We start from the raw sequence: 12,736 nt of genomic DNA, 5'->3' as shown, positions 1-12,736 counted from the left end.
ATCTTGTTTCTTCAACGTGAGTGCCTGAATTATCCACCACATTCAGTTTATGTGCTGCTGGGAATCAAACCTTGCACTTTGTGCATACTAGTTAAATACTCTACTTACTACATGTCAAGCCCTAAATTAATTTCTAATCCTAAAACTAAAGAGCTGTTTAGGAAATTTTTTTCTTCTAGGGTTATCAGTCAGGAAATATTTTGTGTTTGATATTTCAGGGCACAGTTAAATAAACAGAAAATAATAGTTTCAACCCTCAGCTTACAAATGTTTTACAAGGAGGGGCTGGAAAGATGGCTGAGTGGTGAAGAGCACTTGTTGATCTTGTAAACAACCTGAGTTCAGTTTCAAGCACCCACATGATGGCTCAAAACCACTTGTAACTCCAGCTTCAGGGGATCTGATGACTTCTGGCCTGCATGCATGTGGTACACATATACACATACATACATACATTCATTCATTCAAGCAAAACACTCATATACATAAAAAATTTTTAAAAATCTAAAAAAAGTAAAAACTCATATATTTGTTATAAAGAGAGAATATATATAATGTTATTGAATACTGTTATAGAGTAACATGAACTAACCAATACCCCGGAGCTCTTGACTCTAGCTGCATATGTATCAAAAGATGGCCTAGTCGGCCATCACTGGAAAGACAGGCCCATTGGACATGCAAACTTTATATGCCCCAGTACAGGGGAACGCCAGGGCCAAAAAAATGGGAATGGGTGGGTAGGGAAGTAGGGGGGAGGGTATGGGGGACTTTTGGGATAGCATTGGAAATGTAATTGAGGAAAAGATGTAATTAAAAAAAAAAAAAAAAAAAAGAACGTGCTAATGGCAGCAGTATATAGACACTTTTTTTTTTTTTTTGGTTTTTTCGAGACAGGGTTTCTCTGTATAGCCCTGGCTGTCCTGGAACTCACTCTGTAGACCAGGCTGGCCTCAAACTCAGAAATCCGCCTGCCTCTGCCTCCCAAGTGCTGGGATTAAAGGCATGCGCCACCACCGCCAGGCTTTTTTTTTTTTAAACAGTACAGTAATAGACAGCATAAAGACTTTCTAGTCAAGACAGACTACATTAAGACATTGATCCCAAAAGACTATAATGGATCACATTTATGCTGATGTTGATGTAAACAAAACCTTCTACATATAAAAGTACAATATGTACAATTATGTGTAGTATGTATACTTGATAATGGCAACAAATTACACCACTGGATTGTTTTTATTATCTATACTATACTTCTAATCATTATTTTAGAGTCTACGCCTACTTATATAAAAGGCTTACTGTGATGAAGTATGTTCTGCTGAAAAGGCAGTAAATACTATATTCAGAGGTCTCAGAGTAATGACCCACACCATTTAAGTTTGTATAAGCACATTTTGTGACATTCACACCATGAAAAACTACAAATGATGTATCATATTTCTCAGAACATACAGGTGTCAGTAAGTGATGCACAAACCATAAAGTTTTATTGGAACACAGTCACGGTTGTTTGGATAACTACCTTTGTACTCTAACAGCAGAACTGAATACCTACGACAGAGGCAAAATGACCCATGAAGCTTAAAATATTTACAGAAAGTAATCTTCTCCTACCTTATGAGGTCACAAAACAACCTAAGAGGCCTCAAAGCCTTATGTTTAGGGTCTTTGAGCAAATGATTAACTAAAAAAGGAGCCCTAAACTCAAAAAACAAGAAGGCCAAATATTAGAATCCTATGTTAAATATTTGATAAACTCAAATTTTAAAAATTTGTCAAATTAAACAGCTCAACTAAGTTACTGAAATCTTAATATTCACAACTAAGTGTCTTCTGTAGTTTGACCAAAGAAAACTTTTCACAACTCAAAATATATTTAATGAGAATGCAGGGTTTTCCATTCACCCACATTTCATGAAGGTATTAAGCTCAAAATCAAACAATCTAGCACTTGTTTTATACTTTACTTCACTTTTGCATGTACTCACTAGCAAGCAAGCAATCCACTCTGACTAACCCACAAATGTATGTGACTTCTAAGATATTTTGGTATAAAGTAGAATGGATTTTGTTTTAAAGTCTCTTAAGTTTTCACGATAAATAAAAACTCCGAATTAAATAACTTTGTCTTTGTTCAAAATAAAAACTCACCAGCTGGAAACAGTTATACATACATACCTTGAATCCCAGAACTCATGAGGCTGAAGTAGGAAGATACTGAGTTTGAGGCTAGCCTGGGCAATACTGTGAGATTCTGTCATTCATTCATATATATCATGCTAATAATTTTAACCATTTATATTACTAGAATGTTTTTTACTATTTATACTATACTTCTAAGCAGTATTTTAGAGACTACTCCTACTTAAAATATATTCATTATACATGTAAAATTCACTGTCTTAAAGGAACAGCTCCACATTTCTTACCAATATACTGAATTAAGAATTTCAGACCAAGGAACAACAATATGAACTAACCAGTACCCCCAGAGCTCATGTCTCTAGCTGCATATGTAGAAGACGATGGCCTAGTCGGCCATCATTGGGAAGAGAGGCCCCTAGGTCTTGCAAACTTTATATGCCCCAGTACCAGGGACCGCCAGGGCCAAGGAGGAGGGGGGGGATAGGAGAGCAGGGCAGGGGGAGTGTATAGGGAACTTTCGGGATAGCATTTGAAATCTAAACAAAGAAAATATCTAATAAAAAAATTTCAGACCAATACTTCTCAAATTTTCTCTGCATTGCAATTATACCAGTTTCCTTTTAGTTCTTCAAATGAGTATTTGATCCCCATATGCTTTTGTATGTTCTCCCTGGTAAAACCCTTCCTCTGTTACGTGTATGGGACGGTGTTTGGTTTTTGAGAAAAGACTCATTCTGTAGCTCAGGCTGTCCCAGAAGGCACTATGTGGCCCAGGCTGGCCTCAAAGGCAAATCTCCTGCCTCAACCTCCCATGTGCTGGGATTGCCCGATGAGGTATCACATATGACTTCAGCATAAGCTTTTCCTCAAACCTACTCACACAGAACTCAGTTCCTTTGTGTCATAGTCTACAGGGGCATAATTATAATTTTGTTCTGTCCTACCTTCTCTTCTGAATAATTCACAGACCTACGGTAAGGACAGGGAAATCAAGTCAAGCACTGGCTGGTTTATATCATCACTACCTTTTTGTGTAAGTGAACTCTGACATTTCTCAGGCTAAAGCCTAAGTAATGCTAATGAAGAAAGAGAAGAGGCAACTTTGTACTTGGGACAACTACTGTACTGGTCCTGACTGTAATGTAACCTGGGAGAGAGTACCTCATTACTACTGCATTACTCAGAATATAACCCTGTCATCAAGAGATGCATGAACAATAAAGTTTTATTGTAACAGTCATGTTCATTTGGACAACTACCTTTGTAACAAGAGAACTCAATACCTACAACAGAGGATTTTTGGTACCTGCAGAAATTGTCAAGTGTGCAAACTGAATTTATTTCTTCATCAACCTTAAATTCTTACTTGGATGGACTCATTCTTTATAGGGAATACAATTTCTTCCAAGGCATTCCCCATGATTCTAGATCTTCAAGATATAAGTTGTTAGACCTTTTTCTTTTTACTTTGTTTCCCACCCCCCTTAATTAGAACTTTTACTTTGAAATTCATATGCAGTTGTAAGAAAATCCACAGAGCTCCTAATCTTTGCTAACCTTTCCAACTACAGTACAATATCACAGCCACATGCTCATAGTGTTGGTTAAGATCCATATTTTCACAAAGATCTTTAGCATGTCCCTTTAAGACCACACCTATTCTATCGGAGGCCTGTAACCTCTAACAACTAATCTGTTCTTCCATTTTTAACTTTATTTTTCTTTATTTATGTATTTATTCTTAGTTTCTTGAAACAGGGTTTCTCTATGTAGCCCCATCTATCCTGGAATTTGCTCTGTAAACCAGGCTAGGCTCAAACTCAGAGAGATCCCTGCCTCTGTCTCCTGAGTGCTAGGATTAAAGTTGTGTGCCACACTGCCTCCCTTGTTATCCATTCTTAATTCTGTCAGTTCAGGTACATTATGTAAGTGGAACCACACAGTAACTTGAGATCCCCCACTAGTGTCTGCAGATTCATCCGGGTTATGCCATGTATTAATCTGCTTCTTTTCACTGCTGAATACTATCTCCTGGGATGAGTATGCCAGCTCAATTTTTTTCCCATTGGGAGATATAGATTTTAATAGGAATTAAGCTTCTATCAACATCTGTATTAAAAAAAAAATTAAAACAAGACAGCCTGGTCTACAGAGTGAGTTACAGGACAGCAAGAGCTACACAGAGAAACCCTGTCTCAACACTACCCCCTACCCCATAAAAAAAAAAAAAAAAAAAAAAAAAAAACCAACAAAACAAAAAAAACAAACAAGCAAATAACAAAAACCACAATTCATTTCTAAAGCTATTTTAACATGTACACATAAACCCAGTGTAAAGAATATTTGATTACAGTGATACATACATCTACCATTTTCTTTGATTACTTTGTGATTTTAAAGAAGAGTCCTTCAGTCTACAAACGTCATTCTGAATCAGCAAATTTGAAGCCCAGGACTGAGAGGACAGCTTACCTGATAAAGCACTTGCTGTGCAAGCAAGAGAACTTGAGTTCAATTCCCGGAACCCACATGAAAAAAAATCTAGCTCTCACTTAGAAGATAAAGGTAAGATCCCTGGGGCTCAGGGATCTCTTGATGCCAACCAGCCTTGCTTAATCACTGGGCCCCAGGCCACTGAGAGATACAATCTCATAAAAAAAAAAAAAAAAAAAAAAAAAAAACCCAAGGTAGACAGGTACTACAGAACATCAAAGGTAGACCTCTAGTACATATGCACATAAGCATGAATACACATGTGCACAAAGGAATTTTAACATACAAAACACACATACTTGTTAAAGGAATCTTAATTCTCCTAATTTTATACATAATTTATAATCTATCCAAAGTGACTTTGTTTAAAATAATCGTAAAAGCATACTAGTTTGATTCAACACTGAAAAACTAGTATGAATCATGCTAATAGACTAATAGGGGAAAAAGAAATCATGATCATCTCAACAGATGCAGACAAGATATGACAAAATTTGACAAACATTTATGACAAAAAATTACTTCAATAACCTAGGAAATACCAAGTTTCATTTAGTTCAAAGGATCCATAAAATGGCCTATTTTTTAAAAGTGAAAATGCAATGATCTTACTTTATAAGAATATCCTTTTAGGGCTGATGGGATGGCTCAGCAGGTAAGGGCAATGACTGCTCTTCCGATGGTCCTGAGTTCAAATTCCAGCAACTACATGGTAGCTCACAACCATCCATAATGTGAGTTTGAAGACAGCTACAGTGTACTTATGTATAATAATAATAAAATCTTTAAAAAAAAAAAAGAATATCCTTTCATTTATTCTGTTCCAAACCACTGGAAATTCTAGCCAGTGAAAGTTTAAAAAAAGAAAGAGAGCCGGGCAGCGGTAGCACACGCCTTTAATCCCAGCACTTGGGAGGCAGAGGCAGGCGGATTTCTGAGTTCAAGGCCAGCCTGGTCTATAGAGTGAGTTCCAGGACAGCCTGGTCTACAGAGTGAGTTCTAGGACAGCCAGGGCTACACAGAGAAACCCTGTCTTGAAAAAAATTAAAAAAAAAAAGAAAGAAAAAAGAAAAAACAAAATAATAAAAAAAAGCATTCAGATTTAAATGAAAAATATTTTTTCTTTATATTACAGCTCTTTAATTAGAAAATCACAATATATCAACCACTTGTTTGGGGGTGGGGGTGGGGGAGAAAGCCAATGAGCCTAGGGGAAAAATAAAATCAGAGGCTGGAGAGATGGCTCAGCAGTTAAGATTTACCTGTGCTGCTTTTGCAGAGGAACCAGGCTCCCAGCACCCACATGCTGGCCAACCGTCCATCCCTCCAGTTTCAGGGGATCTGATGGTCTTTTCTGACCTTACAGGAACACAACTGGTGCACAGACACATATGCAAGCCAAATACACATTCATCTACATATGTATTTGGCATACATTACATACATATATTTGGCACCAAATACGTAATAGGCTCAGCAACCTGGGAGACTGAGGCTGGAAGATCATCTGAGCTCAGCATTTCAAAGTCAGTCCAGATAACAAACATTGCGTCAAAAAGGGGGGTGGGAGAGGGGTACAATGATACATGCCTATAATCATCAGTACTTAAGACACTGAGGCAGGATTTTTTAGTTCAAGACCAGCTTGGGCTACACAATGAGATCCCTGAGTCAAGAGATGCAAAAAACAAAACAAAACAACAACAACAAAAACAACAAACAAATATAAAGATTATTATATGATTTAGTTGATTTTCCACATATTAATCATTAATTAGAAACTATTTTAATTACCATTTTGCCATTTATAATAGAATATAAAGACTGAAATACTTAGATAAAGACCTATAATATGCAGGAACTGTTTGTTGAAAAATTTAAAATTCTCATGAACAAAACCAAGAGCAAGATTAATGAGGCGAAATGCTGTGTTATAAATTACTAGACACAGGCTCGGATACAGTTGAGTGTTAAGCAGTTATCCAGATGCTCAAGACCTCGGTTTCAATTGTTAGTATTGCAAAATTAAATATAAATTAAAAAATTAACAAGACGAAGTCACCAAGAGTCCAGGTTGATTTACAGATAAGCCAACCCCAATCAAAATAACAATATGGTAATTCTGTTGCTTTCAACAACCTGATTCTAGGTATTACATGGAAATCAATGGAACTAAGATAACCACAGTGAATTTGAAAAAGAATACTTGCAGTATTCACATTACTGTTTGCTAAGGCATGTTTGACATTCAATAATCAAGACAATGTATTATTAGTAAAAAGACAGATAAATAGATTAATAGAACATACCAATATTGTGTTGTTTTGACATAAGCATTCGTCATTTCAAGAAGTCCTTTCAAGTGTCATGAAAAAACAAGACAAATAAATGAAACTACTTGTATTTTTCATTTTATATTGAAATGAATGCAATGGAACACAAATCTAAGTGTGAAATATAAAAATATATAACTTGTGGGAAAAAGTAAAGAAGGATCTTGATGAGCCTGGGTAAGGCAGATTCTTCAGCTACGATATCGCAGATCAGATCCATAAAATAAACCATTGCTCATTTGGACTTCATCAAAGTTTACAATGTCAATACCTCAAAAGACAGATATGAAGATGAAAAGGTTAATAGGTTAGGAGAAAAATCTTGGCAAATGACTTATCTGATAAAAGAAAAACCACTATAAAGAACTATCAAAACTTGGGCTGGGGGTGCAGCTCAGCGGTAAAGCACATGCTTGAGGCTCTCTAAAGTCTACAGTAAGAAACAGAAGTCTGGTAAGCTGGTGCACTCAATGGTCCCTGCTAGTGGGGAGGCTGAGGCAGGAAAAGCAAAACTTCAAAAACATGGGAAAACAGAATAACACGCTGTCTAAAAATAAATAAATTTAAAAATAAATGATAAATAAAAATGGCAAAGCATTTTGTTATTTCACAAAGAGTACATGCAAATAAGCACACCAAACAATATTCAACATTATTAATTATAAGAGAACTCTTAATTTTAAAAATACCATGACATACTATTATATGCCTGTTAGAATGGCTAAAATGAAAAAGGCTGATTATATCAAGTGCTGGTAAGGATGTAAAACAACAGAGCTCTCCCACATTGCTGGCAGGAATGGAAATGGTTCAGCTACTTTGAAGAGATCTGAAGTGTACTTGGTGGGCTAGGTTTCCAGAGTGCTCCAAAGTACCACAAACACAATGGCCTTTAAAGAATCGCATACTTAAGAATTTTTAATTCCACAAGTCTGACAGGTCCCCTAGGCTAACATTAAAGTCCTATCAGAGCCATGCCCCCCATACTCCTGGTGCCAAAGACTAATTCATTTCCTACCGTTTTTCACCTGTGAAAATCAAGCACACTACTTTGCTTGGGGCTTCCTCTCTTCCATCTTCAAACAGCTTTCTTTTCTCCATCTAGAAGCTGTTTCTACTGTTGCCATCTTTTTTCCCCCAGATACCACCCTTCCTTTCTCTCCTTTTAAAGACTCGTGATAATTAGGCCCACATGAATAATCTCCATATTCTAAGACGCTGATTGACAACCTGATTAAACTGAAACATAACCAAATATATTCATAAGTTCTAACCATAAGAATATCTTCAAGGGCCACTATTTTGCCTACTGAAGACAGATTTTTGCTTTAATTTTGCTGCTGTTTTGTTTCATTTTTAAATACATAAGTTAGAGAAGGGAAAACACTAAAAAACTTATTTACACAGATTTATGGCAAAAAAAAATTATCTGATACAATCACAAAAAGCCTAAAAACAAATGCTGGTGAATAAATAAATGCTGGTATTCATACAAGAGAATACCGTGTTCAGCAATAAACTAGAAGGAACTGGATGTGCTCAGGAAAGATGAAACCTAAAATGTATCATGCTAAATGAAAGAAAAGGAGAGATGGTGCTTGCTTAAGCAGCACATACACTAATGCTGGCAAGGTAAAGAGTAGCACGGCACCTCTACAAGGATGGTATGCAAATGCTTGGAGTATTTCATACCTTTACACAGACTTGCAAGACATTGCCTGTGTAAGAAGAAAAAGACCTCAAGAAAATGGTTTAAAGGGATGCAAGGAAACAAGGAAGAAGGTGAGGAGGACTGAAAAGCCAAGGCTGGTGCCAACAAGGCAGGTGTACAAGGTGGTGCGCAAGCCTCACGAGGAAGGACAATCTCCAGCTTAAATAAGACATAGCTGGGCTTTGAACAGTCTGTGTCTCAAACCCCTCACCAAAGAGGAAAGGCTCCGTGTGTCTTTCCACATGTGTGCAGTAGGTATACCTTTCACAGAGGATTTAATAAACTAAAAACTTCAAATGAATGACAAGAAAAACTAGATAATACTGTTACGGTTACAATTAAATAATGTCTTAAAAAGAGAGATTATAGGAGGGAAATCATTAGCTGCTAGGAGTAAAGTCTGGGGGGAGGCTGACTTTAAAAAAGGAGAGTACATGGAACTGTTCTGTTTCTTGACTGTGCCAATATATAAAATTTTAATCTTCTAAAGAAAGGAAACAAATACATTAATTTCTCATCCATATGGTCAGAAAAATTTAAAACTAACAATGCTAACCATGGGCAAAGATAACACTTCCACTCATAGAGTAAGTGCAGGGCAAAATCATTTGCCTTCAAAGGATAACCTGGCTGCAACCAATCAAGTCAAAACTGCACAGCAAACTGCAGTCAACAGTTCCCTTTGCAGGTGGTATACATCTGGGGAAAACACACATTTTTCAGAGACACACAGAAGGATATTCATTAAGCACTGTTTGAAGTATTAAAAAAAAAAAAAAGAAAAAACTTCAAAAAGGAATAAATTGTGTAGTTATTGGGAAAAAAAAAGGAAAAAACACAGATAGAAGTGAGGAGGGCAGGACATACAACCTTGGCAGTAATTAATATGATGTGGAGAAAGTAACTTACTGATTTAATTAACAATTAGTAAAGAGCTGGGCGTGGTGGCACATGCCTGCAATGCCAGTACTTTGGAGTCTAAGGCGAGAGAATGAGGAGTTTGGGGCCAGTCAAGGTTACATTATCAGGTGTGGGTCAGCTTGGGCTACATACCAAGCAAGATGCTAGGAAGGAGAAGTGGGCAGTCACGTGCAATGAGGACACCACTACAAGTAGAATACCAAGACAAGTGTGAAGTATTTCCTTCACACTCATCACCTCTTCTACAACCCTAACTTGTCCCTGAGACCTAAAAATGTTCTGTACATACATAAGATGACTTCCAACTTAATGATCGTGTAATTTACTAAGTGTATAATAAACACTCCGAAATCAGGAAAACATCAGAGAATTAATAGGTCACATTAATATATGTAAGTCAGAACAATTTTTTCCCAAAACATTTCCAAAAATATTGTACACTGTAATATATATGAAAAGAAAGCATGAATTTTACCTGTGGAAAAGTTAAAAGAATATGCTAAATATTGTCATCTTAAATTTTTGAAAGTCTGATTATTGTGACAGTTAAATGTATGTTAACTTTGTAAGACTACAGTGATCACGAGTTCGATTTGAGTGTAAATGTTAATATGAAGGTAGTTTGTTTGTGATTAACATACATGATCCATCAAAGGACTTCAAGGAGGTTATTCTCAGTTATGTGAGTTTATTAATGCATGCTGTGCACACATTACAGGAGAAACCTCAACAGAAGAGAACACCAAAGAGTGGCTCAGAACTCTGGTCTACACAGTTATCTTAAACAAAGAACAGAAATATTTTAGACATGACAAGACAGAAAGCAGATTTGGCTTTTGTTTACATAGGTAGGGAACTATATAGGTACTGAGTCTGAGATTTTTAATCAGACCACAATACAGTAGCTAGATGGAGGGCTCAGCATTAAAGAGCTCTTGCGGAGGAACCAAGTTAAGCTCCCAGCACCCACAATGGGTGGTCCCCGAGAGCCTGTAACTCTAGTTCTAGGGGAATTCAATGCCTTCAGCTGCCACTGGCACGTGCACATATGTGTCAATATCCCACCCCATGCACATATAAATAAAATCTTTTTTCAAAAAAATTACAATTCCGAAGTCGACATGCATAGCTAAGTCACTGTACCACTTTGGATGACCCTTAGGTAGAATTATATTAAGTCTCTCATCTATTTTAACATTATATATATGCGTGTGTGTGTGTATAAAATCACTAAGGACTCCACCATTATTTGTCAAATTCAAGGTGATGACTTTTAGTCATTCGTGGCAAATTTACTCAATTTTTAAAAGATTATGAATCGCTGGGAGTGGTGGCACACGCCTTTAATCCCAGCACTCAGGAGGCAGAGGCAGGCGGATTTCTGAGTTTGAGGCCAGCCTGGTCTACAAAGTGAGTTCCAGGATATCCAGGGCTATACAGAGAAACCCTGTCTTGAAACCCCCCCCCCAAAAAAAGATTATGAATCTCTTTTGATATCTTTGTCTTTTTTACTTATAAAGCTCTTTAAATTTTAATGTAAGCCTGCTACAACAGTTTAGAATGACCTTTAAAACAAGAAGTCGTGTCCACAGAAATACTATAGAAACAGCTCATCGTCAAGAAAGGATAGTTAGTGTTCATTCCCACCAATACCTATACTTCAAAGACACCAGCACATCACATAATTTGTTCCTGTTGCAAAAGTTAACAAGTTATTAATTTCTGGCATAATTAAAAAGGATAATTAGAATCGTATCATTAAAACATGACAGTGCCTTATTAAAACCAGAAACACCTTCCACCTTATCCGCTAAATCAAAACTTTAGAATTCTTGCTACACTAGCTTTCAGAATTTAAATTCTTGAAACTCTAAATTAGACACAACACACTAAGTAAAAACCCTCGTAGGTACTGCATTCATTTTAGAGTAAAGTGTCATGGAAAACTTTTCGGCCGAATCTAAATTCCACACACATTACTGTGTGTCAATCAGCTGGACAGAAGGTGAGAGCTAGCCTTGGTCAGTTACGTAATTTACAATAAGGATCGTTCCGAGCGGCATTCATTGAAAGTAGCTCTACCAAGCATTTACAGGCTTCAAAGTTCACCGGACAATCTCCGTCTAAGTTCTGAGAATGCACTGCTCTTTAGCAGTGGTCACAAGGAAGCAGGAACTGTTTATCCGAAGAACGCAATGAGTAGCAGAACACCAGGGGCTGACTCAGGCACCGGAACGCTGGCTGCATTCCGTCTTCCACGGGAAAGTGTTTCCCAGGCTGGTTCCCCGATCCGGCCAGGGGTGGGGTGAGGGAAGAGTCCCAGGGACTCGCGAACTCCGGGCCTGGGCGCAGCGAGACAACTCCCTACCGTGCCCCCAGCAAGTCCGGCGGGGTGGCCCGCCACCGCGCCAAGGTGCGTCCCCCCACCCACCCCCCGGCCCGGGGGACCAACCGGCACCGCGCGGGGAGCGTCCCTCCGAGGGACAAAGGTTGGGCTGCCACCGCGGCGCCGGGCTCAGCCTGGGGCTCTCCCCAGGGGACCTTTGCGGTGCGGCGGGTCTGGGAGGGGGTGCGAGCCCCGCCGCCCCTCCCCCGCCGCGCTCCCGGGAACCTGTTGATTAAGATCGCCACAGCCCTGGCGCTGCGGGTCCGCCCCTTACCTCAAAGCCCCGGCAGCGGCCGATCCTCTCTTCCTCCCTCGCTTCTCAACGCGGCCCAAGCGACAGCCCCCCGTCTGGCGGCCCTCAAAACACCGGATAAAGAATCCAGAAACTCCCGATTCCTCCCACCTCGGAGTCTCCAGTCCCCGCCCCCTCCTCACCGCCAGCCTCCTCCGTCGCCGCCGTCGCCAGCAACTCCTCCTCGAGGCCGCGCGAGACCGGCCCCCGCGGCTGACGCGAGACCGCGCACGCGCCCCTGGGACGCTGGCGCAGCGGGCGCGCCTATCCCAGGCCGTTCCTGGCGCGGCCCGCCCACGGCCCGGAGAGAGGCTGGAACGGATCGTCCAATCCTGAGCGCGCGTGGGGAGAGGACCCGCTGATTGGTCCGCTCTTCCCCCTCCCCCGCCTCCCGGGGGCTCGGCCGCGCGCACTCGCCCGCCTCGAACTGCGAAGCGTTCATTCCAACC

At 39.4% G+C, this 12,736-nt stretch overlaps 1 protein-coding gene and 1 non-coding gene across 3 annotated transcripts in view; one reads left to right on the top strand and one right to left on the bottom strand.

The window, feature by feature from the left end:
- The window catches only part of Pals1 (protein associated with LIN7 1, MAGUK p55 family member), an 83,874-nt gene extending 71,364 nt beyond the window's left edge, over positions 1–12,510 (bottom strand). The window contains exon 1 of one of the 2 annotated variants that reach the window (XM_021179063.3): positions 12,431–12,510. The gene's annotated coding sequence lies outside the window, so the exon portion shown is untranslated. Of the gene's footprint in view, positions 1–12,269 lie in introns of both variants that reach the window. The other variant, XM_021179061.2, reaches the window with a different exon arrangement.
- On the top strand, positions 8,572–8,673 carry LOC147001261 (U6 spliceosomal RNA). Its single transcript, XR_015045318.1, has one exon. It is a non-coding gene; the product is annotated as a U6 spliceosomal RNA (small nuclear RNA).
- Positions 12,511–12,736: the final 226 nt, after the last annotated feature.

Source organism: Mus caroli, unplaced genomic scaffold (genome assembly GCF_978045245.1).
Source record: "Mus caroli unplaced genomic scaffold, Mus_caroli_1 scaffold_14, whole genome shotgun sequence".
NCBI lineage: Eukaryota > Metazoa > Chordata > Mammalia > Rodentia > Muridae > Mus > Mus caroli.
The sequence above is the reverse complement of the archived record's forward strand: the minus strand, read 5'-3'. Positions and strand labels throughout refer to the sequence as shown.